Raw genomic sequence first — 23,397 nt, 5'->3', positions numbered from 1 at the left:
TAGCTATCCTGCAATTCCTACTCTGACTAGCACATGGCACTGGTAGCAATCCTGAGATTACTATCTTTGAGGTCCTTTTTAATTTAACTCCTAGCTCCCTAAATACAGCTTTTAGGACCTCATCCCGTTTTTTTACCTATATCGTTGGTACCTATATGCTCCACGACAACTGGCTGTTCACCCTCTCCCTCCAAAATGTCCTGCAGCCGCTCCCAGACACCCAGGTCTCTCCTCCCCACTACGTAATACATGAGAGATCACTGCCCCAACTCCATTTGGAGAGGCATCACATGCTGGCTTGATCTCCTTAGGTACGTTATAGTGAACTAACATGATGCTCTCTACCAATTTGTTTTTACTTCTGTATTGCATTCTTCTGACCACTTCCAATGGACCTGTTTTTTTCAATTGTTCATTTAGTGGATGTAATACTATAGCCAAATTTGGTAGGAACTTTCCATAATTGTTCAAAAGACCCAAAAATAATCGCAGTTCAGTGACATTCTTGGGAGTGGGTGCATTTCTGATTGCACCCAGCTTTTCCATGGTTGGATGTAAACCATCTTTGTCTACTCTGTACCCTAAGTACTCCACTGAGTTTTGAAATAACTCACACTTGCGAGCAGATACTCGTACTCTGTGCTTCTCTAGCCATTTGAGGACTTCATTCAATATGTTATTATGAATTTGCCTATTTGGTGCTGAAATTAGTATGTCATCCAAATAACATACTACCCCTTCAATACCTTGCAAACTCTGGTTCATCACCCCTTGGAATATGGCAGGGGCGGAAGACACTCCAAATGGTCACCTATTAAATTGATATAGGCCTAGATGAGTATTTATAGTCAAGCATGACTTGGACTTTTCATCTAGATCAAGCTTTAAGTAGGCATTCATAAGATCCAACTTTGAGAAGATCTGACCACCTGTCAGTGTTGTGAACAAATCTTCTACATTTGGCAATGTATTGGGGACATTACCCTCTAGAACCTGGTCTACGGTTACTTTATAATCACCACACAATCTTACCTTACCATTTGACTTAGGTACAACAATGGGTGTAGCCCAATTACATCGATCTACCTTAGAAATAACATTCTTAGTCTCTAGTCTTTTGAGTTCTTGCTCAACTTTCTCCTTGAGTGCATATGGTACAGCTTGCAGTAAACCAATCTAACGTCCTTCTGTACCTTGACACTCGCCTTGAAGCCTTGGATCGGACTGCCTGTTTTGCAGAACACCTTTGGATAATTCTTGATGACATCATCCTTTGATGCAAATCTTGTTTCAACACAAAAAATCTCACTGAAATCCAGCTTCAGTGATCCAAACCAATTTCTTCCTAGTAAGGCAGGCTTGTCTCTTGCCACTACTATTAGAGGCAAGCTCAGAAATTGATCCTCGAATTTCACCGGTACCACAGGAATGTTCTCTCCCGAGTAGCCTCGCAGCTCTATCTTGGATTTCTCCAATGGGAAATCACGCAATTTGTCGAGGTATACTGACTCCGGTACTACACTCACGGATGCACCAGTGTTGATTTCCATGGGTATCTTGATTCCTGCAACATCTATGTGGATTAGGATACTTTTCGAATCGCTGTTAGTTAACCTCGTGCTCCTGATGATGTTTAGCTCTAACATCTCTTCGTCCTGTTGTTTTTCTTCCATGCTATGTAGTCTCTGGGGATTTCTACTCATAGATTTGAAAGCCAGTTTACCCTTCAGTCGGCATGCCTTCGCAAGATGCCCAGTTTTCCTGCAGAAGAAACACTCTGCCTTCACATATCGACAACTTTGAGCAATGTTCTGTTACCATTGTCAGTTTCTGAGACTTTGGGGCCCAACCGCCTTTTACTTTTAATCTGCAGGTGATTCACCTCGGTTGTCTGACGACTGAAAATAGTATGAAATTCTCGGGAATATTGGTCGGCCATGTTCATTGACATAGCTGTCTGACAAGCTAAATCAAAAGACAAGTTAGGCGTTGTCAATAACTTTCTTCTGATCGCATCATTTTTCATCCCACAAACAAAGCTCAGTCCTGAAAGCTTCCGAAATTACAGTGAATAGATAGCTTTTTTAATGCTACAATGTACTCACTGATATTTTCTTCGGTTAACTGATCTCGTATTCCGAAACGATAACTTTCAGCAATTTTCAAGGGCTTGGGACTGTAGTGCTGTTCTAATCTGCTTAAGAGTTGTGTCCTTTGGCTTGTCAGGCACAAGCAAATTTTTCAAGATTTCATATACCTCGGGCCCTGCTTCAGTTAAGAAAATAGCCCTTTTCCAACACCACCCGGTTATGGTTTTCATCATCGAGGACTTCAATGATATTATTTGTGGTGAAAAACATTTCTAGCCGCTCCACATATGCTCTGAAACTGTCATGGTCTGGTTGAAATTCCCCCAAACGCCTTATTATCCCCATAGGTGCGGCCATCTGGACTGGCAGTTCAAACAAGTGTGTTTGTAATTTACCTTGGATTTGTAGCTGTTAATCAAAACAGAGAAGCTCTCAAAGTCACTGTCGGCTGGCTGAATCCTCCACCAACAAAAATTGCAGCTTTGTTTTATCCGTTTAGTCCCATCTTCGCCACCATTGTGATATCTTCAGGGAGCTCACAGCACACACAGCCTTAAGATGGCAGAATCTTCCAGAAGTCACCAGTCAGGTGATCTGTTCCCTTTATTATAAACAGCACTGGCTGTAGTGCCACAGGAGTCCGCAGTGTGGAGCTATATTTATTACAGCCTCAGTTCTAGTTCTTGGTTCTAACAGAGCTAAAATTAAGTCAACAAGATTTACTTGTGATTTTCCCAACGATTATGTTTCACATATTGTTTCTGTGTTCACTAAGGCAGGGTGCCAGTGCTTAGGAATGGAACATTTTTCCACTTCTTGAACCACAGCTTGCAGCATTCCAAGCTCACTGTAGAACAGGCCAGGCACAGCTAAAAATGGCAATAACATATCTCAATCCCAGCTTCAGAACAACACACCCAAGTGCAAATCATCCATGTCGGCCAAGAACAATCGCAAAACTACTGCATGTGCACTTTGACAACAGTTATGCATGTGGATTCTTTGAACGAGTGTCAAATTTATGTTAACTTTTGGTTAGGGAGACTACCAATTTATGTCAATTCATGGTAAGTTTTGTGGTGTGGACTCGTGCCCACTGGAACATGGGTTGAAATAACCGCAGACGTGTTTGATTTGGAACCCTTACAGCCAGCCAAGTGTGGAAATGTTCATTCAATCTGTTGGACCGGATTCAACCTCAGATGTCAGAGGTGAACGAACAGGTGAAAGAGGATGTTTCCCCTCGTGGGAGAATCTAGAACCAGGGGGCATAGTTTCAGAATAAGGGGTTGCCCATTTAAGATGGAGATGAGGAGGAATTTTTTCTCAGTGAGTTGTATAATCTTTGGAATTCTCTACCCCAGAGAACGTGGAGGCTGAGTCATTGAGTATATTCAAGGCTGAGATAGACAGATTCTTGAACTATAGGGAAGTGAAGGGTTATGGGGAACAGGCAGGAAAGTGGAGTTGAGGCCAAGATCAGATCAGCCATGATCTTATTGAATGGCGGAGCAGGCTCGAGGGTCCGTAAGAACTACTCCTGCTCCTATTTCTTATGTTCTTATTTGTTTTATTTGCACTATGTCTCTCAGATAATGTCATTATAGAATTGTAATATAGTCAGCTGTTGCAATAGATAACTGATGATCACTTATGCTGACATCCACTTATGTTCTGTAACTGCGGAAATGCAGACAGCTGTCTAAATGTCCTTATCTGGTTTATTTTTCTCTTCCCTCTTGAACAAAGGTGTTACATTCGATACTCTCCCGTCCCACGGCACAATTTGCATATTAATGACGGATTAAAAAATTGTGGCCAGAGCCTCCGCTATCTCCTCTTTGACTTCTTGCAACAGCCCCGATACCTGCAATCGAGTTCCAGTGACTTATCCACCTTCAGTTCTGCTAATCCTTTTCAAAACCAACTCCTTTTCTGCACGCTGTCAACACATGCCTAATAATTGCAGCGTGGCAACCCCAGCCTGTGAGGGAACATTTGCGGCCTTAAAAGGAGCAGTGAGCGGTGGCCTGGGAGCGTCCTGGTGGCATGCCACTACAGGGTACAGCGCGAGCAGGTCCGGGAGGGCGACGGCTGTGAAGAGGGTGACTGGATTGGACCTTCACCATAACCCAGGTCGGTGATTGGAGCGTGGGCAGGTACAGCAGGAGCGGCGAGGTCGGGGCGAAGGAGTGGTGCGAGATCATGGAACGATGTGACCGGGACCCAGGAGAGGTGCGAGTTTGGGGCCCAGAAGAGGTATGGACCCAGGGGCAGCATGGGCCTGCCCACACTGCGATAGGTCCGTGCAGTGGAGCTGGTCTCCAGTCATCTTGGTTAATCCCTGCCACTGGAACAAGACCTAGCTCTGTCAAGCTCGTACGGTGGCTGGTGGGTAACAGCCACCACACATTAAAATAATCCACGCACAGGCATCTTCCACCCTTCAATATGCAATTCAGGACCTGGAATATTAGGTTCTTTATTGAAACATCTGTGAACTCATCGAACTCATCCCTTTTTGGCGTGGAAGCAAGTCATCCTCAATTCGAGAGACTGCCGAAGAAGACGAACCGGTTTTTAAAAAATATACGTTGTCACTTACATTATAATTTGTAAAAATTAATGCAAAATATTGATTTTGTATCTCCACCATACCTTTATCCCGCACAATTGGACTTCATCCTTCATTTCTAAGTGATCCTACATTCTCTTTAATTATTTTATGTGCTCATAAAACCCCTGAAAATTTCATTTTATATTATCTGCTTTTTTTTTCATAATCCCGTTTAACCCATCTGATCTTTCTATTTTACCTCCTTATTACACGTTCCTTCTGATTACCTTTAGTAGTGTTAGCTTGAATTTTATCAGATGGCCTCCCTTTACAGTTTCAATTTAGTTTTAATCTCTCTATTTATCCTTGAGACTCTATTCTTCGATGCTTCTCTCTTTTTGCCTTATGGAATACATCTATACATCTCAATGCCTAATATTGATCCATCAATCTATGCTATCTTTTCTGCCCAGTTAATTCAGATCTGTCCTTTTTCTGCAATACCGGCCCATATGTGAGTTTTTTTGTGGATGCATGTGGGTGTCGTACAACTGCAGTAATTGGAGGGCTAATAACCACACTGGACTAGACACTGAGTGCTTATGCAACAAGTGTTTAATATCTCTTTATTTCATTTGGGGTAGTAGCTGGTGAGTGCATTTTAAGCATTTGGTCAAATGGTTTTTTATAATAATTGTTATATTCATTCGCACTACACTAGTTTAACCATTTTCAATTATGGGAAAGCTGATGGTTGAATGAAAATTCTTTTACTCTGTCATGTCTGATAATTCTGACGGTGTACTTGCTATAACGGCACTCGACTTACTTCTGTATTATCTTGTTTGAACGCGGTCCTTTCCATTACCACAATTCAGAAAGATTTATGTCAAATACTTGCAAGAGATGTAGAATAAAACTACTCTGTTTCTTAAAACATTTCAAATCCTGAATTTACCTGTTTCAAATGAGTTGTCTCAATCAGCTGTCTAAAAACAATAGTCCAATCTCACATTGCAATAGTGTCTATCTCCTGCTCGATAATCCAAGGAGCACCATTGGTGCTGTCTGAGGAATGATGTCTATAGGATGCACCATCCTGACTAAGCAATGGATTGTGGGAACGGCGTGGCGGAGGTGGGGGGAGGGGACAGGGTTTTGGAGGAGGATGGGGGAGGACTCAGAACAAAATGGCTTTTGCATAATAATAAATATTTTATATACTTTCATTGTTTTTTTAGTTTATGCTACCAACATTGATTTTGTTCAGAAGATTCCATTTGAAAGAATGGACTGGTTGGGCCGAATGGCCTGTTTCTGTGCCGTATTTCCTATGTAGTGCAGATAGCTTTTTCTGTATAATTAAAATCTCTTTTCTTCATTGTGTGATCAGGGATTGGCAACGGCTTGGCTTACTTGCCTAATATAGTCATGGTGGGACAGTACTTTCAAAAGCGGCGAGCATTGGCACAGGGAACAAGCACAACTGGCACCGGGTTTGGAGCGTTCCTTATAACAATTTTACTCAAAACTCTTTCTGCAGAGTTTGGATGGAGAGATACAATGCTGATTCGTAGAGCAGTAAATTTAAAGCTGTGTGTCTGTGGTGCTCTATTAAAACCACTTTCATCCGCCAAAGGAAGTGTAGCAGAGTTATGTGGTATGCAGACGTGTAATAGGAAGCAGGCGGCTGAAAGTGATGACACAGCGCTTGCCATTAACTTCCAAAACACTGAAACAAGGAAGATCAAAAACAACGCCGATGAGTGTGAAGAAAATTCAAACAGAGGCTGTGTAAGCAGTGCATCAGAAACTACATGGAAATACAATGACACTAAAGGCATCATCTTTAAGAACATGTATGCATTGACCCTCTTTAAAACTGTTGTGTCCTTGGATGCTCTGATAATGACTCCACGAGGCAATGTGTTGTACTTGAACTGTAGTGACCTTCGTCCTTTATTGATAACTCCAGAGTGAGGATCACAGCTGGTGGCCTGCCTTTTATACTAGGCCGGGCACACCTGTACAGGTAACCTGCAAGTCTCCCACTGCTGTGCCCTCTGGTGGCACACCTTGTGATAGTACAAGCAGTAGCCATGTAGGATGCATGACAAAAACACTTAGCTAGAGCACAAACTCTGTGAGGCTAGCATTTCACATTTGGTATTCAAGCTACTTCGGAGGTGAGTCACTGTTCCAAAATAAGCTTTTTGTAGCGTTTATTTTTTGGGCTTTATTTGCTTACTGTAGTTTTGTTATACCTTTTATTCATCGACCAGAGGTTGTAAAACAGTATGGTTTATCCTCTGACAATGACAAGTTGCTTCTGACCTCAATCATAGCTGTATTCCATATTTTTTTGAAAAGTGATTTTGGGAATAATCTGCGACCTCCCATTTATCAGCGCCTGGAATGTATTACTCTTGCTAACTTTTGTCTTGGCGTCTGCATGTTGATAATTCCACTGATGCACACGTTTATCAATCTGGCCATTGTAGGTGCACTGATTGGGTTTACCAGTCATGCCCTGTGTAACTGAAGACTTGGTGGGACTAAGCAATCTTGCCAATGCTTATGGTATCATCATCTGCGCTAATGGAGTGTCTGCCTTGTTGGGACCACCATTTGCAGGTAAACATTGGAACAGTTTTATATCATTAATAGTATCTTAGTAAAGCAATAGTGATCATAATCAACAAAGTACAAACTAGGCAAGTGTTCCAGAATTATAGACCGGTCAGCCTGACATCAGTGGTGGGGAAAATGTTGGAATCAATTATTAAAGATTGTAATAGCAGCGCATTTGGAAAGCAGTGACAGGATCGGTCCAAGTCAGCATGGATTTATGAAAGGGAAATCATGCTTGACAAATCTTCTAGAATTTTTTGAGGGTGTAACTAGCAGAGTGGATAAAGGGGAGCCAGTGGATGTGGTGTATTTAGACTTTTAAAAGGCTTTTGACAAGGTCCCACACAAGAGATTAGTGTGCAAAATTAAAGCACATGGTGTTTGGCAGTGTGAGCTGTGAGGAGGATGCTAAGAGGCTGCAGGGTGATTTGGACAGGTTAAGTGAGTGGGCAAATACATGGCAGATGTGGTATAATGTGGATAAATGTGAGGTTATCCACTTTGGTGGTAAAAACAGGAGGGCTGATTATTATCTGAATGATGACAAATTGGTAAAGGGAAGGTGCAATGAGACCAGGATGTCATGGTACATCAGTCATTGAAGTTTGGCATGCAGGTACAGCAGGCAGTAAAGAAAGCAAATGGCATGTTGACCTTCATAGAGAAGATTTGAGTATAGGAGCAGGGAGGTCTTACTACAGTTGCACAGGGCCTTAGTAAGGCCACACCTTGAATATTGTGTACAGTTTTGGTCTCCTAATCTGAGTTAGGACATTCTTGCTATTGGGGGAGTGCAGCGAAGGTTCACCAGGCTGATTCCCAGATGACAGGACTGACATATGAAGAAAGACTGCATCGACTAGGCTTGTATTCAATTAAATTTAGAAGAATGAGAGGGGATCTCATAGAAACATATGAAATTCTGACGGGATTGGACAGGTTAGATACAGGAAGAATGTTCCCGATGTTGAGGAAGTCCAGAACTAGGGGTCACAGTCTAAGGATTAGGGGGTAAGCCATTTAGGACCGAGATGAGGAGAAACCTCTTCACTCAGAGAATTGTGGGCATGTGGAATTCTCTACCACAGAAAGTTGTTGGGGCCAGTTCATTAGATATATTCAGAAGGGAGTTAGCCTCATGGCTAAAGGGATCAAGGGGTATGGAGAAAAAGCAGGAATGGGGGACTGGAATGCATGATCAACCATGATCATATTGGATGGTGGTGCAGACTCGAAGGGCCGAATGGCCTACTCCTGCACCTATTTTCTATGTTTCTATGTTTCTATGGTAATATATCCTCCAATACTTGTTCATCTTTATATTGCAGTCCAGCCATTGCATACAAGCTAAAGAAAACATTTTTCTCACCAAAGTATGTTTCTATGTGATTTTTTTTCTACCTTTCATTGGACAAATGTGTAAATTCCCAGGGGCCGAATCTGCACTGCGCTGGGTTTGCAGTGCATCATTCGAATCAGCAGGGCGAATTGTGGCAGTGCTGAAAACGCCGGAGCTGGTGCAGATTTGCCCTCTTTTGCAGGAAAAAATGGTGGGGGCAGTAACCGTGCCTTCTATCAGTGGCGCGCTAATCACATCAGCGCGGTGCTGATGACGTCAGCCTGTCAGTGCTGGCGCGCCGCGTCATGTCGCCACGTTACACCATCCCTCCCCTTCTCTTAAAGGGAGGACCGCAGTGATCGGAGCAGCACATTCACTGCCGCCCACTGGGTCACCGGGGAGGGTGTCGACTGGGCCGGTGGGCTGGTGGTGCAGGCAAGAAGGGGTGCCAGCCTGCCTGTTGGCGGCCTGGCCAAACCAGCGGCCGCCACGGTCGGCTTAACTGAAAAGTCGGATGACACAATAAAGATGCCTTTAAGGGCGGACGGGGCGCCACAGTCACCGCGGCTTCTCCCACCGGGAAGGTGCCAGTGGCATCGCCCTTGAACAGACCGCGCTCTCACGGAAGCACTATCCTCCGCGGGACACAAAGGGGTCGGTGCCGGGCGATAAAGGGGTCAGCGCGCACGGTGATGGCATCATCGGCGTGTGTGGCGCAAACCACTTTTCGCCAGCGGAGGCCCAGGGGCAATTCCATGCGGGTCAATATGGCTGCCACGCCCTCGCACTAACGTGTTAGCGCCGGCCAACAGCGCTAACTAGCTCTGCGCAAAGCGCCAATTTCGGCCCCTAAATGTGGCTTTGTCCATGGGTGTCTCATTTAAAACCTAATAAAGGGAACTGCTCAGTCACAAAAAATGTATTCCTTCATCTGGTAATTATTTACTTGCCCAATCTTATAGAGGCACACGGGTGACTTTGTGCATGTGATTCCCATACTGCGAATGCTTCGGGGCGAAATTGCCCCGCGCCCCGTTTGGAGGCGGTACCCTTCCGGGTCTGGGACAGTTATTGCCCGGTCCAGAATTTCTGCCGCCGACGTGGAATTCAGCCCTTCTGCCCCTCAACGGAGGCGGAGCGCTATCGGAAGTCGCGGGCGTAAGAGTTTGAAGGGCATTCGCTGGGCAAGAGTCAGGCAAATATCCCAAATCTCCGCACGTGAAGGTCCTTCTTTTGGGGATGCGTGCGATCTGTCAAAAGACATTTGGCGGATTGCAAGTACCGGTTCAGGCATATGCGCTTCGGGCACCTAAACCCGGAACTTGCGGGGCCTCTTCGGGCACACGCGCACATTGTACGCACCCGGAGAGGCCACAATTTCTGGGCCACTGTTTCAGGTCGATGACCTTTTGTCAGAACTCTGCTGAAAGGTCATCGAGCTGAAACGTTAACTCTGCTTCTCGCTCCACCGATGCTGCCTGACCTGCTGAGCATTTCCAGCATTTTCTGTTTTTAGTTCAGATTTCCAGCATCCGCGATATTTTGCTTTTTGTAAGAGAGCCATGAGAATTGACAGCCGGGTAATTAAACAAGGTTCAGCAACAAGAAAACCCCGGCAGGATATTTGAAAATATTGATGATACTAATAAAGGAAGCCAATAAAAAAATTGCACGAGTTGTGGAACTGAAAGGAGATGATAAAATACAGAAACATTTATGCTCAGCACAAGAGAAAACCCTTTCACTGTTTACCCAAGATCTTACAACATAACAATTGGAAGCAGCTTCACAGACTGGTAAATTTTTAGTTTTTCAGATGCAATGAATAAATTTGAAACAAACATATTACTTATAGCAACTGGTTACTTATTATTTGTCAACATGCAACTGTGTCCTTTTGCGAATACACAATGTCTATTAAAATGAAGCAATGCATTCCTAACTTTATTTTATTTTCTCACAGATACACCTGGAACTTCTAGTCTAACCATAAGGCATTAAATATACCAAAAGCTTAAAATTGCAAGCACAATTATTACATGTTTCATGCAAGCATATTTTCTGCACATAGTGAAATTCTCAGAGAGGATTTAGCACCAGAAGTGTCAGTCTGGGCTTAATGGTAGTACCCTTGCCTCTGAGTGTGAAGGTTGTGGGTTCAAGTCCCATTCCAGGGACTTCAGCACAAAATCTAGGCTGACACTTCAGTGCAGTATGGAGGGAGTGTTACACTGTTGGAGGTGCCATCTTTTGGATGAGGTTTTAAACCACGGCCCTATCGGCCCTCTCAGGTGAACATAAAATACCCCATGGCCCTGTTTTGAAGATGAGCAGCGGAGTTCTGTGTTGTGTCCGGGACAACATTTATCCCACAAGCAACATCACCAGAAACAGATTATCTGGTTAGCACATTGCTGTGTGTGGGAGCTTGCTGTGCCCAGATTGGCTGCCACGTTTCCTACATTACAACAGTGACTACACTTCAAAAGTAAGTCATTGACTCTAAGATGTTTTGGAATGTCCTGAGGTCATGAAAGGCACTATATAATTGAAAATCTTTTTATTGATCATTTTAAGAGAACTTTTTAATGACTGGATCTTTAAGAAGGGACAGAGAGCCTGCGAGGGAGTTGCATTGGGCTAGAAATTGGTATGTGTTTCACCCATTTCCCAGACATGAAACAGGCACAATATTTACTCATTTCTGGGTGTGAGGTCATAGAAACATAGAAACATAGAAAATAGGTGGAGTAGGCCATTCAGCCCTTCTAGCCTGCACCGCCATTCAATGAGTTCATGGCTGAACATGCAACCTCAGTACCCCCTTCCTGCTTTCTCGCCATACCCCTTGATCCCCCTAGTAGTAAGGACCTCATCTAACTCCCTTTTGAATATATTTAGTGAATTGGCCTCAACAACTTTCTGTGGTAGAGAATTCCACAGGTTCACCACTTTCTGGGTGAAGAAGTTTCTCCTCATCTCGGTCCTAAATGGCTTACCCCTTATCCTTAGACTGTGACCCCTGGTTCTGGACTTCCCCAACATTGGGAACATTCTTCCTGCATCTAACCTGTCTAAACCCCGTCAGAATTTTAAACGTTTCTATGAGGCCCTCTCTCATTCTTCTGAACTCCAGTGAATACAAGCCCAGTGCTGGTGGCATGGCTGCCGCTATTTTGGCCCTCGCTGGTTTAAGGCATCCCAGGCGGCCGACTGAAATCAGCGTTAGTCCAATTTAAATGTACAAAGAAGGGTCCTACGCCTGTTTCAGGACCCTTTTTCAAAAGTTGGGATAAACTGGGCAAAACCCACACCATGCAAGGTTCCAACTAGTTTTTCCAGTTACACGGCGGCCTAACCAGTGGTCCTTAGCACAACCAAAAAGAATTAAACCCTCCTGTGCAGCCAAAAGGAGCAAGAGTTGCTTCCCCCTAGCTCCATAGCACTAAAGCAGGCCACTGCTAGCTCGCGTACAGCCCTGTTCCTTGCGCTCAACCGCCCTCCCACTGGATTTACCTGCTGACGAGGCAGGCAGGCCCAAATTCGATCCTGGACCTCGGGTGAACTGCCTCTGTGGGCATGTCAGTTCACCTGCTTTATTATGAAAAGAGCCCCAAACCAATTACTTGATTAATATTCTGTGGAGGAGGCAAAGGCAAAGACATTTTTTTTAAATTTCTTCCCTACCTCTGTTCTTTTATTCCTAAAATTGTATTCACCGAATTATTCAATACAATCTCACTGGAAATAGCAGCACATATTGGTATATGTTCTTTATACAATTCATTTCCATTTATCCATTATTTATGTAATTGCTCATGGGCTATTTGCCCCCTTTATATAATCATGATTCCTCGCTTGGAGAGTGTATATCAATTCCTTTAACACAAGTAAACAGAACTGTAATCCCAAAGCTGTGGTATAAACAGGGTAACTGACTGATAACCCATTTAACCTCCATAGGAGTCTTGGCTCATTGATTTGGTCTGTGATGCATGGAAGGTAAATAGATATGGCGTAAAATAATGAAGTTACAGGCTGAGAGGATCCAGTGTGCTGCGAGCATGTTCCGTATATTGAAACTGTTGCCGAACCTTGTGGGGGAGGGATGATTATAAGAATCAAAAAGGATTGCAGTCTCTTTTAACAAAGGATCTCTGCAGTTCAATTATTTTAGTTTTGTCTTATATTATGGGGTCTCCTGCACCATTCACCATTCTCCAGCCAAGGTAAGAGGCAAGCAACCTGCCCCCAGGCCACCATTAACGCTGCTCTACAACTCACTGTCGGAGATTCTGAGAGCAGTCGAATGCAAGTTTTCTACCAGTTTTCTTCCCTCGGGGAATGTGGGGGAAGATAATCATAGCCCTTTATTTAGCCCTGTCTGCAGACAATCAGCCCGATCAGTGCAAACTCTCCATTGTGAGGAAACGTAGAAGGGAAAGTGTCAGAGAGCAACAATGGACATCTGGAAATGAGCTATGTGAAGAAATGACACTAGTACAGACAAAGGCTGCTGACTTATGTCTTTTGCAGAAATGTTCGACTCACAGGGAAATAATTACTGGAGTGTCAGCACCAGTATCCAGGCTGACACTCCAGTACAGTACCGTGGGAGTGCTGCACTGTCAGAGGTGCCGTCTTTTGGATGAGACATTAAACCCAGGCCCCATCTGCTCTCTCAGGTGGACATAAAAGATCCCATGGCACTATTTCGAAGAAGAGCAGGGTGAGTTATCCCTGAATTCCTGGCCAATATTTATCCCTCGATCAACATCGCAAATAAACAGGCTATCTGGTCATTATCACATTGGTGTTTGTAGGAAGCTTGCTGTACGCAAATTGGCTGCTGCATTTCCTACATTACAACAGTGACTGCACTCCAAAAGTACCTCATTGTCTGTAAAGCGCTTTGAGACATCCTGAGGTCATGAATGGCACTATGGGCCCAAGTTTCCACACGATAAAAAACGGGTGCCCCTCTGAGCTGGGCGCCCGTTTATCGCACCTAAAACGGCGGCAGAAAAAAAACTCGCGATTCTGGAGCGCCCTGCAGCTCCTTGTCTGTTTGGCGCGGCGCCCAGGGGGGCGGAGCCTACACTCGCGCCGATTTTGTAAGTGGGAGGGGGCGGGTACTATTTAAATTAGTTTTTTTCCTGCCGGCAACCCTGCGCGTGTGCGTTGGAGCGTTGGCGCACGCGCAGTGTGAAGGAAACATTGGCACTCGGCCATTTTTGTAGTTCTTTGTAGCTGTTTAATTTTTGAACATTTTTTAATAAAAGCACATTGCCATCAGCACTGAGGCTTCCTGCAGCCTTCTCACTGTCTCCTTCCCGCCCGCCGTCGGGAAAGTTCCCCCCCCGCTGCGGGCGGGCTGTCAGTCCCGCACTCCCTCCCTCCCCCCGCCTGCCGTCGGGAACGAACGAACGAACTTGTGAGGCTGGCTGAAGCACTTTCACACAGGTAGGAAGATGGTTTATTTAATCTTTTCTTTGCTTATAAATGTTTATTCAGGTTGGATTTATTTGTATAATATTTGTAGAAGTATAAAAAAGGATTTATTGTCGAATTTAATGACTTCCCTTCCCCTCCTCCCACCTCGTTCTGGACGCCTAATTTGTAACCTGCGCCTGATTTTTTAATGTGTAGAACAGGTTTTTTCAGTTCTACAAAAATCTTCACTTGCTCCATTCTAAGTTAGTTTGGAGTACGTTTTCACTGTGGAAACTTTGAAATCAGGCGTCAGTGGCCGGACACGCCCCCTTTTGAAGAAAAAATTCTGTTCCAAAGTAGAACTGTTCTACCTGACTAGAACTGCAGAAAAAAAAATGTGGAGAATTGCGATTTCTAAGAGAGTCCGTTCTCCACCAGTTGCTCCTAGAAATCAGGCGCGAATCAGGTGGAAACTTGGGCCCTATATAACTCCTTAAAGGGGCTAGAATTCAGCGGGTTGGCACCCCCGGAAAGGATCAGAACATGGACGCTAAAGGGTTTGGAGCTGTGCACGCCGGCATTCGCGTCGCTCGGCACATTCAGTGTGTCGGTACTGGCGGCACTGAGCAGTATCGCCCGGGAGTGTCGCACCCGTGTGCAACGCCCCCCCCCACCCCCATTTCAACAGCGATGCGATCTTTTCTTGGAGCTGCACCCATAGCGCTCCGTCGGGATACCGGCAGAGAAAGCTGGCGTGCAGCGCTATCCTGGGGCGCTAAGAGGAGGAATGATTGAAAAAGGTGAAATTGATATTTCTTGGATTTTTTTTTTTCTTTTTGCGATTCACCTTTATTTGGGGGCGAGGACTTTATCGGGAATTTTTTTGGTGTTTTTTGTTCCTTTTTTTTGTCGGGAGGCAGCGGATATTCAGTTGCTCACCCAGCCCAGCGCCCTAAGATATGTGTAGAATGAGTCCTTTAGCGCACCGCTCCACTGTCGGCACACCTGCCTAATTGTTTGGCTGCCACGCAAACCATTTCCCGGTGCTACATTTACCCACCGCCTTACATTAACGCCTCAAAAAAACCACCAACCTAATTTCCAGCCCCAAGTCTTTATTTTTTTTAAGTTGTACACAATCCGATTCATCCAATTTTTAAAATACAATTGCTCAACATATATTATGACAGAGACTGCAGTTCAAAAGTACTTAATTGGCAGTGACCAATTTGGGATGCCCTGAGGTAGTGAAAGGCAGTCTGTAAATGCAAGTGCTTCCTTCCTTTCCTTTATATAATATAAATATGTATGACAAGTGCTGGTTATGTCCATTCACAATCAAAAGTTCTATATCTGCAGAACAGCAACTTATTATGAGCAATTATTTTGAGGATGCAAGAATGTGGTAACTGACAATCTTCTTGTTCTGGGGCCATTAAGTAGTCATGCTTGTAAGATGTTCATTTTGAAGTGAAGGAGAAATGAGTAGAAGTGATTAAAGTAAACAAGGTTGCAATTCAGAGCTCAGATGCTGATATGTGATAATCCTATTGATTTCTACTTCAGTGGAGGAATCAACTTGATTGCCCTGTTTTCACAATAGGAAAATTGACAGCTTATTCCTGTGACTGAACCTCCTGGTTGTAAAACAGTAGCCTGCAGGAAGCTGTGCTAAATATATGGGGCAAGTGTTTCCGTTAGGTTGTGCTGGTTTTTTCAGCACAATTCGCCCAAAATCAGCCAAGCCAACGCAAAAGATCAAGGAATCTCACCCGCAAATTACAACCAACGCAAATCGAATTTCCACGATTTTTGGACTAATTTAAAAAACATCGCACTAGAAGTTAGACCTGCCTACAAAATTGGCCTCGCCCCCAAATCAAATGAATCACCATTGTGAGTTTCCGCTAATTGTGCCTGTTTGTGGCCCTTCGAGGAGGCTCTTAAAATTAAGCTTTTTTTTTACGCACAAGGACAGCAATAGGCATGTTTGAAAAGCTTTTAAATATATATATTTTTAAATGTACTAAGAAACTGACTATTGTATACCAATATCAATCATCATCATCATCATAGGCAGTCCCTCGAAATCGAGAAAGACTTGCTTCCACTCCAAAAGTGAGTTCTCAGGTGACTGAACAGTCCAATACAGGAATTACAGTCTCTGTCACAGGTGGGACAGACAGTGGTTTAAGGAAAGGGTGGGTGGGGAGTCTGGTTTGCCGCATGCTCCTTCCGCTGCCTGCACTTGCTTTCTGCATGCAATATAACTAGCAAATGGTTCAGTATAGTTTTTTGAAGTGATTTCCAGCTATGTAAAATCGGGTTACTCACAGGCGATGGACTCGACACTCTGAGTAAAATTGTTTACTTTTTGTGATAAACTCATTTTCAGCTGTATTAATAAAACCGCACCAGGTTATCACTCTTAAGTATATCAAGGAATATTTTCTAATGCCAAATGAGTTTTAGCAGGATCTTGAGCAAAAAAGAACTTCTTAAAAATAGCACAATTTTAAGTATAATTTGCCAATTGATTGCCAATTGCGTCCAAAGCAGAAACTCTTAGCTGGGGTACTTTGGCTTAAACCCAACATTCCATGTCTGCAAGGGTTAAGAGGCATTTGGTTACTGCCTCCAAACCACATTATTCCGAGAATCGGGATTGCCATTATTGAAATCAGATCTCGCAAGCAGCAAACGTGCTGTGGGCGAGAGTAAAGGGGTAGAGTGGGCTGGTGCAAAGGTATCCTCTGTAACTGGAATCGTGGTGCAGCCTTTGACATGGTCAACCACACCATCCTCCTCCAACGCCCTTCCTCCATGGCCAGCTGAATGGACTGCCCTCGCCTGGTTCCACTTTTATCAGCGGATCTCTGCAATGGCGTCTCTTCTCCCTCCTGGCCTGCATCATTACCTCTGGAGTCTCCCTAGGATTCCAACTTGGCCTGCTCCTATTTCCCATCTTCATGCTGCCCCTCAGCGACATTCTCCAATGACATGACATCACGTTCCTCATGCGCGCTGAAGACACGCAGCTCTACCTCACCACCACATCGCTCAACTGCTCCACTTTGTTGTCAGTCTGCATATCCGACGTCCAGTACTGCATGAGCTGCAATTTTCCCAATTAAACATTGGGAAGAACAAAGCCCCATTTACTTTGCTCCCCGTCACAAACTACATTTCCTCATCAACGATTTCACCTCCCTCCCCGACCACTGTCTCAGGCTGAACCAAACTGTTCGCAACCTCATTGTTAACCTATTTGACCCTGAGCAGAGCTTCTGACACCATACCCTCTCCAGCACAGAGGCCGCCTAAATCCACACACTTAACACCATTCGTCTCTGCCCCTGCCTCAAGTGATCTACTGCTGAAACTCTCATCCAGACTCAACTATTCCAATGCTCTCATACGAACATAAGAATTAGGAGCAGGAATAGGCCATATGGCTCCTTGAGCCTGCTCTGCCATTCAATAAGATCCTATCAACTCCATTTTACCGCCCGATCCCCATATCCCTTGATTCTCTCAATCTCTTGATCTCCTAGCTGGCCTTTCATCTTCCACCCTCCATAAACTTCAGCTCATCCAAATCTCTAGCTGTGCATATCCTATGCTGCACCAAAGCCCTCCACTCCCTTTGCCCCACCATTGGCAGCTGTGCCTTCAGCTGGCGAAGTTCTAAGCTCTAGAATTCCTTTCCTAAACTTCTCCACCTCTACAACTCTCTTTCCTCCTTGAAGACCCCCTTTAAAACCTACCTCATTGACTAAGCTTTTAGTCACTCCTCCCAATATCTCTTTCTTTGGGTTGGTGTCAACTTTTAGAAGAATATAAGAACATATGAAATAGGAGCAGGAGTAGGCCATTTGGTCCCTCAAGCCTGCTCCACTATTCAATAAGATTTTGGTTGATCTAAGGGTATCTAAGGTTAAGACATGGCAGGAGAGCTCGGCCATGTGATATGCTCCTCCTGTACCATGTGGGAACTCGGGGACACTTCCGGTGTCCCTGGGCGCTACGTGTGTGGGAAGTGTATCCGCCTCGAGCTCTTGACGGTCCGCGTTGCGGAATTGGAGCTGAGGGTGGTTTCACTCTGGAGCATCCACGATGCTGAGAATGACGTGAGTATCACGTGTAGTGAGTTGGTCTTACCGCAGGAGAAGGGTCCACAGCCAGATAGGGAATGGAAGACCAGCAGGAAGAGCAGTGCAAGAAAGATAGTGCAGGGGTCCCCTGTGGTCATCCCCCTGCAAAACAGATACACTGCTTTGAGTACTGTTGGGGAGGATGACTCATCAGGGGAGGGCAACAGCAGCCAAGTTCATGGCACCGTAGGTGGCTCTGCTGCAAAGGAGGGCAGGAAAAAGAGTGGGAGCGCGATAGTGATAGGGGATTCGATGGTGAGGGGAATAGATAGGCGTTTCTGCGGACGCAACCGAGACTCCAGGATGGTATGTTGCCTCCCTGGTGCAAGGGTCAAGGATGTCTCGGAGCGGGTGCAGGACATTCTGAAATGGGAGGGAGAACAGCCAGTTGTCGTGGTGCACATTGGTACCAACGACATAGGTAAAAAAAGGGATGAGGTCCTACGAAAAGAATTTAAGGAGCTAGGAGCTAAATTAAAAAGTAGGACCTCAAAAGTAGTAATCTCGGGATTGCTACCAGTGCCACGTGCTAGTCAGAGTAGGAATCGCAGGATAGCGCAGATGAATACATGGCTTGAGCAGTGGTGCAGCAGGGAGGGATTCAAATTCTTGGGGCATTGGAACCGGTTCTGGGGGAGGTGGGACCAGTACAAACCGGACGGTCTGCACCTGGGCAGGTCCAGAACCAATGTCCTAGGGGGAGTGTTTGCTAGTGCTGTTGGGGAGGAGTTAAACTAATATTGCAGGGGGATGGGAACCTATACAGGGAGACAGAGGGAGACAAAAATGAGGCAAAAGCAAAAGACAGAAAGGAGATGAGGAAAAGTGGAGGGCAGAGAAACCCAAGGCAAAGAACAAAAAGGGCCACTGTACAGCAAAATTCTAGAAGGACAAAGGGTGTTAAAAAAGCAAGCCTGAAGGCTTTGTGTCTTAATGCAAGGAGTATCCGCAATAAGGTGGATGAATTAACTGTGCAAATAGATGTTAACAAATATGATGTGATTGGGATTACGGAGACGTGGCTCCAGGATGATCAGGGCTGGGAACTCAACATCCAGGGGTATTCAACATTCAGGAAGGATAGAATAAAAGGAAAAGGAGGTGGGGTAGCATTGCTGGTTAAAGAGGAGATTAATGCAATAGTTAGGAAAGACATTAGCTTGGATGATGTGGAATCTATATGGGTAGAGCTGCAGAACACTAAAGGGCAAAAATCGTTAGTGGGAGTTGTGTACAGACCTCCAAACAGTAGTAGTGATGTTGGGGAGGGCATCAAACAGGAAATTAGGAGTGCATGCAATAAAGGTGCAGCAGTTATAATGGGTGACTTTAATATGCACATAGATTGGGCTAGCCAAACTGGAAGCAATACGGTGGAGGAGGATTTCCTGGAGTGCATAAGGGATGGTTTTCTAGACCAATATGTCGAGGAACCAACTAGGGGGGAGGTCATCTTAGACTGGGTGTTGTGTAATGAGAGAGGATTAATTAGCAATCTCATTGTGCGAGGCCCCTTGGGGAAGAGTGACCATAATATGGTGGAATTCTGCATTAGGATGGAGAATGAAACAGTTAATTCAGAGACCATGGTCCAGAACTTAAAGAAGGGTAACTTTGAAGGTATGAGGCATGAATTGGCTAAGATAGATTGGCTAATGATACTTAAGGGGTTGACTGTGGATGGGCAATGGCAGACATTTAGAGACCGCATGGATGAATTACAACAATTGTACATTCCTGTCTGGCGTAAAAATAAAAAAGGGAAGGTGGCTCAACCGTGGCTATCTAGGGAAATCAGCGATAGTATTAAAGCCAAGGAAATGGCATACACATTGGCCAGAAATAGCAGCGAACCTGGGGACTGGGAGAAATTTAGAACTCAGCAGAGGAGGACAAAGGGTTTGATTAGGGCAGGGAAAATGGAGTACGAGAAGAAGCTTGCAGGGAACATTAAGGCGGATTGCAAAAGTTTCTATAGGTAGTAAAGAGAAAAAGGTTAGTAAAGACAAACGTAGGTCCCCTGCAGTCAGAATCAGGGAAAGTCATAACGGGGAACAAAGAAATGGCAGACCAATTGAACAAGTACTTTGGTTCAGTATTCACTAAGGAGGACACAAACAACCTTCCGGATATAAAAGTGGTCAGAGGGTCTATTAAGGAGGAGGAACTGAGGGAAATCTTTATTAGTCGGGAAATTGTGTTGGGGAAATTGATGGGATTGAAGGCCGATAAATCCCCAGGGCCTGATGGACTGCATCCCAGAGTACTTAAGGAGGTGGCCTTGGAAATAGCGGATGCATTGACAGTCATTTTCCAACATTCCAATGATTCTGGATCAGTTCCTATCGAGTGGAGGGTAGCCAATGTAACCCCACTTTTTAAAAAAGGAGTGAGAGAGAAAGCAGGGAATTATAGACCGGTCAGCCTGACCTCAGTAGTGGGTAAAATGATGGAATCAATTATTAAGGATGTCATAGCAGTGCATTTGGAAAATGGTGACATGATAGGTCCAAGTCAGCATGGATTTGTGAAAGGGAGATCATGCTTGACAAATCTTCTGGAATTTTTTGAGGATGTTTCCAATAAAGTGGACAAAGGAGTACCAGTTGATGTGGTATATTTGGACTTTCAGAAGGCTTTCGACAAGGTCCCACACAGGAGATTAATGTGCAAAGTTAAAGCACATGGGATTGGGGGTAGTGTGCTGACGTGGATTGAGAACTGGTTGTCAGACAGGAAGCAAAGAGTAGGAGTAAATGGGTACTTTTCGGAATGGCAGGCAGTGACTAGTGGGGTACCGCAGGGTTCTGTGCTGGGGCCCCAGCTGTTTACATTGTACATTAATGATTTAGACGAGGGGATTAAATGTAGTATCTCCAAATTTGCGGATGACACTAAGTTGGGTGGCAGTGTGAGCTGCGAGGAGGATGCTATGAGGCTACAGAGTGACTTGGATAGGTTAGGTGAGTGGGCAAATGCGTGGCAGATGAAGTATAATGTGGATAAATGTGAGGTTATCCACTTTGATGGTAAAAACAGAGAGACAGACTATTATCTGAATGGTGACAGATTAGGAAAAGGGAAGGTGCAACGAGACCTGGGTGTCATGGTACATCAGTCATTGAAGGTTGGCATGCAGGTACAGCAGGCGGTTAAGAAAGCAAATGGCATGTTGGCCTTCATAGCGAGGGGATTTGAGTACAGGGGCAGGGAGGTGTTGCTACAGTTGTACAGGGCCTTGGTGAGGCCACACCTGGAGTATTGTGTACAGTTTTGGTCTCCTAACTTGAGGAAGGACATTCTTGCTATTGAGGGAGTGCAGCGAAGATTCACCAGACTGATTCCCGGGATGGTGGGACTGACCTATCAAGAAAGACTGGATCAACTGGGCTTGTATTCACTGGAGTTCAGAAGAGTGAGAGGGGACCTCATAGAAACGTTTAAAATTCTGACGGGTTTGGACAGGTTGGATGCAGGAAGAATGTTCCCAATGTTGGGGAAGTCCAGAACCAGGGGTCACAGTCTAAGGATAAGGGGTAAGCCATTTAGGACCGAGATAAGGAGAAACTTCTTCACCCAGAGAGTGGTGAACCTGTGGAATTCTCTACCACAGAAAGTAGTTGAGGCCAATTCACTAAATATATTCAAAAGGGAGTTAGATGAAGTCCTTACTACTCGGGGGATCAAGGGGTATGGCGTGAAAGCAGGAAGTGGGTACTGAAGTTTCATGTTCAGCCATGAACTCATTGAATGGCGGTGCAGGCTTGAAGGGCTGAATGGCCTGCTCCTGCACCTATTTTCTATGTTTCTATGTTTCTATGATCATGGACTCAGCTCCACTTCCCTGTGGATGGGAACCAAAACAGGGAGACAGAGGGAAACAAAAAGGAGACAAAAACAAAAGACAGAAAAGAGATGAGTAAAAGTGGAGGGCAGAGAAACCAAAGGCAAGAAACAAAAAGGGCCATTGAATATAAAAGGGCTGCAGGAGGGGTAAAAACTAAAAATCATGGTTTAAAAACTAGGATGAAAACACTCTACCTAAATGCATGCAGCATTAGAAATAAAGTAAATGAGTTGACGGCACAAATCAATACAAATGGGTATGATTTGGTGGCCATTACAGAGACATGGTTGCAAGGTGGCAGGACTGGGAATTAAACGTACAGGGGTATCTGATGATTCGGAAAGATAGGCAGGAAGGGAAGGGAGGTGGGGTAGCTCTGTTAATAAGGGATGATATCAGGGCAGTTGTGAGGGATGATATTGGCTCCAATGAACAAAATGTTGAATCATTGTGGGTGGAGATTAGAGATATTAAGGGGAAAAAGTCGGCGTAGTTTATAGGCCCCCAAATAATAACTTCATGGTGGGGCGGGCAATAATCAAGGGAATAATGGAAGCATGTGAAAAAGGAACGGCAATAGTTATGGGGGATTTTAACCTACATATCGATTGGTCAAATCAAATCGCAGGGGATAGCCTGGAGGAGGAATTCATAGAATGCATACGGGATTGTTTCTTAGAACAGTATGTAACAGAGCCTACAAGGGAGCAAGCCATTTTGGATCTGGTCCTGTGTAATGAGACAGGAAAAATAAACGATCTCCTCGTAAAAGATCCTCTCGGAATGAGTGATCACAATATGGTTGAATTTGTAATACAGATTGAGGATGAGGAAGTTGTGTCAGAAACGAGAGTACTATGCTTAAACAAAGGGGACTACAGTGCGATGAGGGCAGAGTTGGCTAAAGTAGACTGGAAACAAGGACTAAACGGTGGCACAATTGAGGAACAGTGGAGGACTTTTAAGGAGCTCTTTCATAATGCGCAACAAAAACATATTCCAGTGAAAAAGAAGGGCGGCAAGAGAAGAGATAACCAGCCGTGGATAACCAAGGAAATAAAGGAAAGTATCAAATCAAAGACCAATGCGTATAAGGTGGCCAAGGTTAGTGGGAAACTAGAGGATTGGGAAGATTTTAAGCAACAGCAAAGAATGACTAAAAAAGCAATAAAGAAAGGGAAGATAGATTACGAAGGTAAACTTGCGCAAAACATAAAAACAGATAGTAAAAGCTTTTACAGATATATAAAACGGAAAAGAGTGACTAAAGTAAATGTTGGTCCCTTAGAAGATGAAAAGGGGGATTTAATAATGGGAAATGTGGAAATGGCTGAGACCTCAAACAA

General features: G+C 44.6%; 1 pseudogene; it reads left to right on the top strand.

Annotated features, from left to right (window-relative positions):
• The window catches only part of LOC139266302 (monocarboxylate transporter 14-like), a 54,938-nt pseudogene that overhangs the window by 6,818 nt on the left and 24,723 nt on the right, over positions 1 to 23,397 (top strand).

The sequence above is a fragment of the Pristiophorus japonicus genome, chromosome 6 (genome assembly GCF_044704955.1).
Source record: "Pristiophorus japonicus isolate sPriJap1 chromosome 6, sPriJap1.hap1, whole genome shotgun sequence".
Lineage (NCBI taxonomy): Eukaryota > Metazoa > Chordata > Chondrichthyes > Pristiophoridae > Pristiophorus > Pristiophorus japonicus.
Note: the sequence above shows the minus strand (reverse complement) of the source record. Positions and strands in the feature narration are given on the sequence as shown.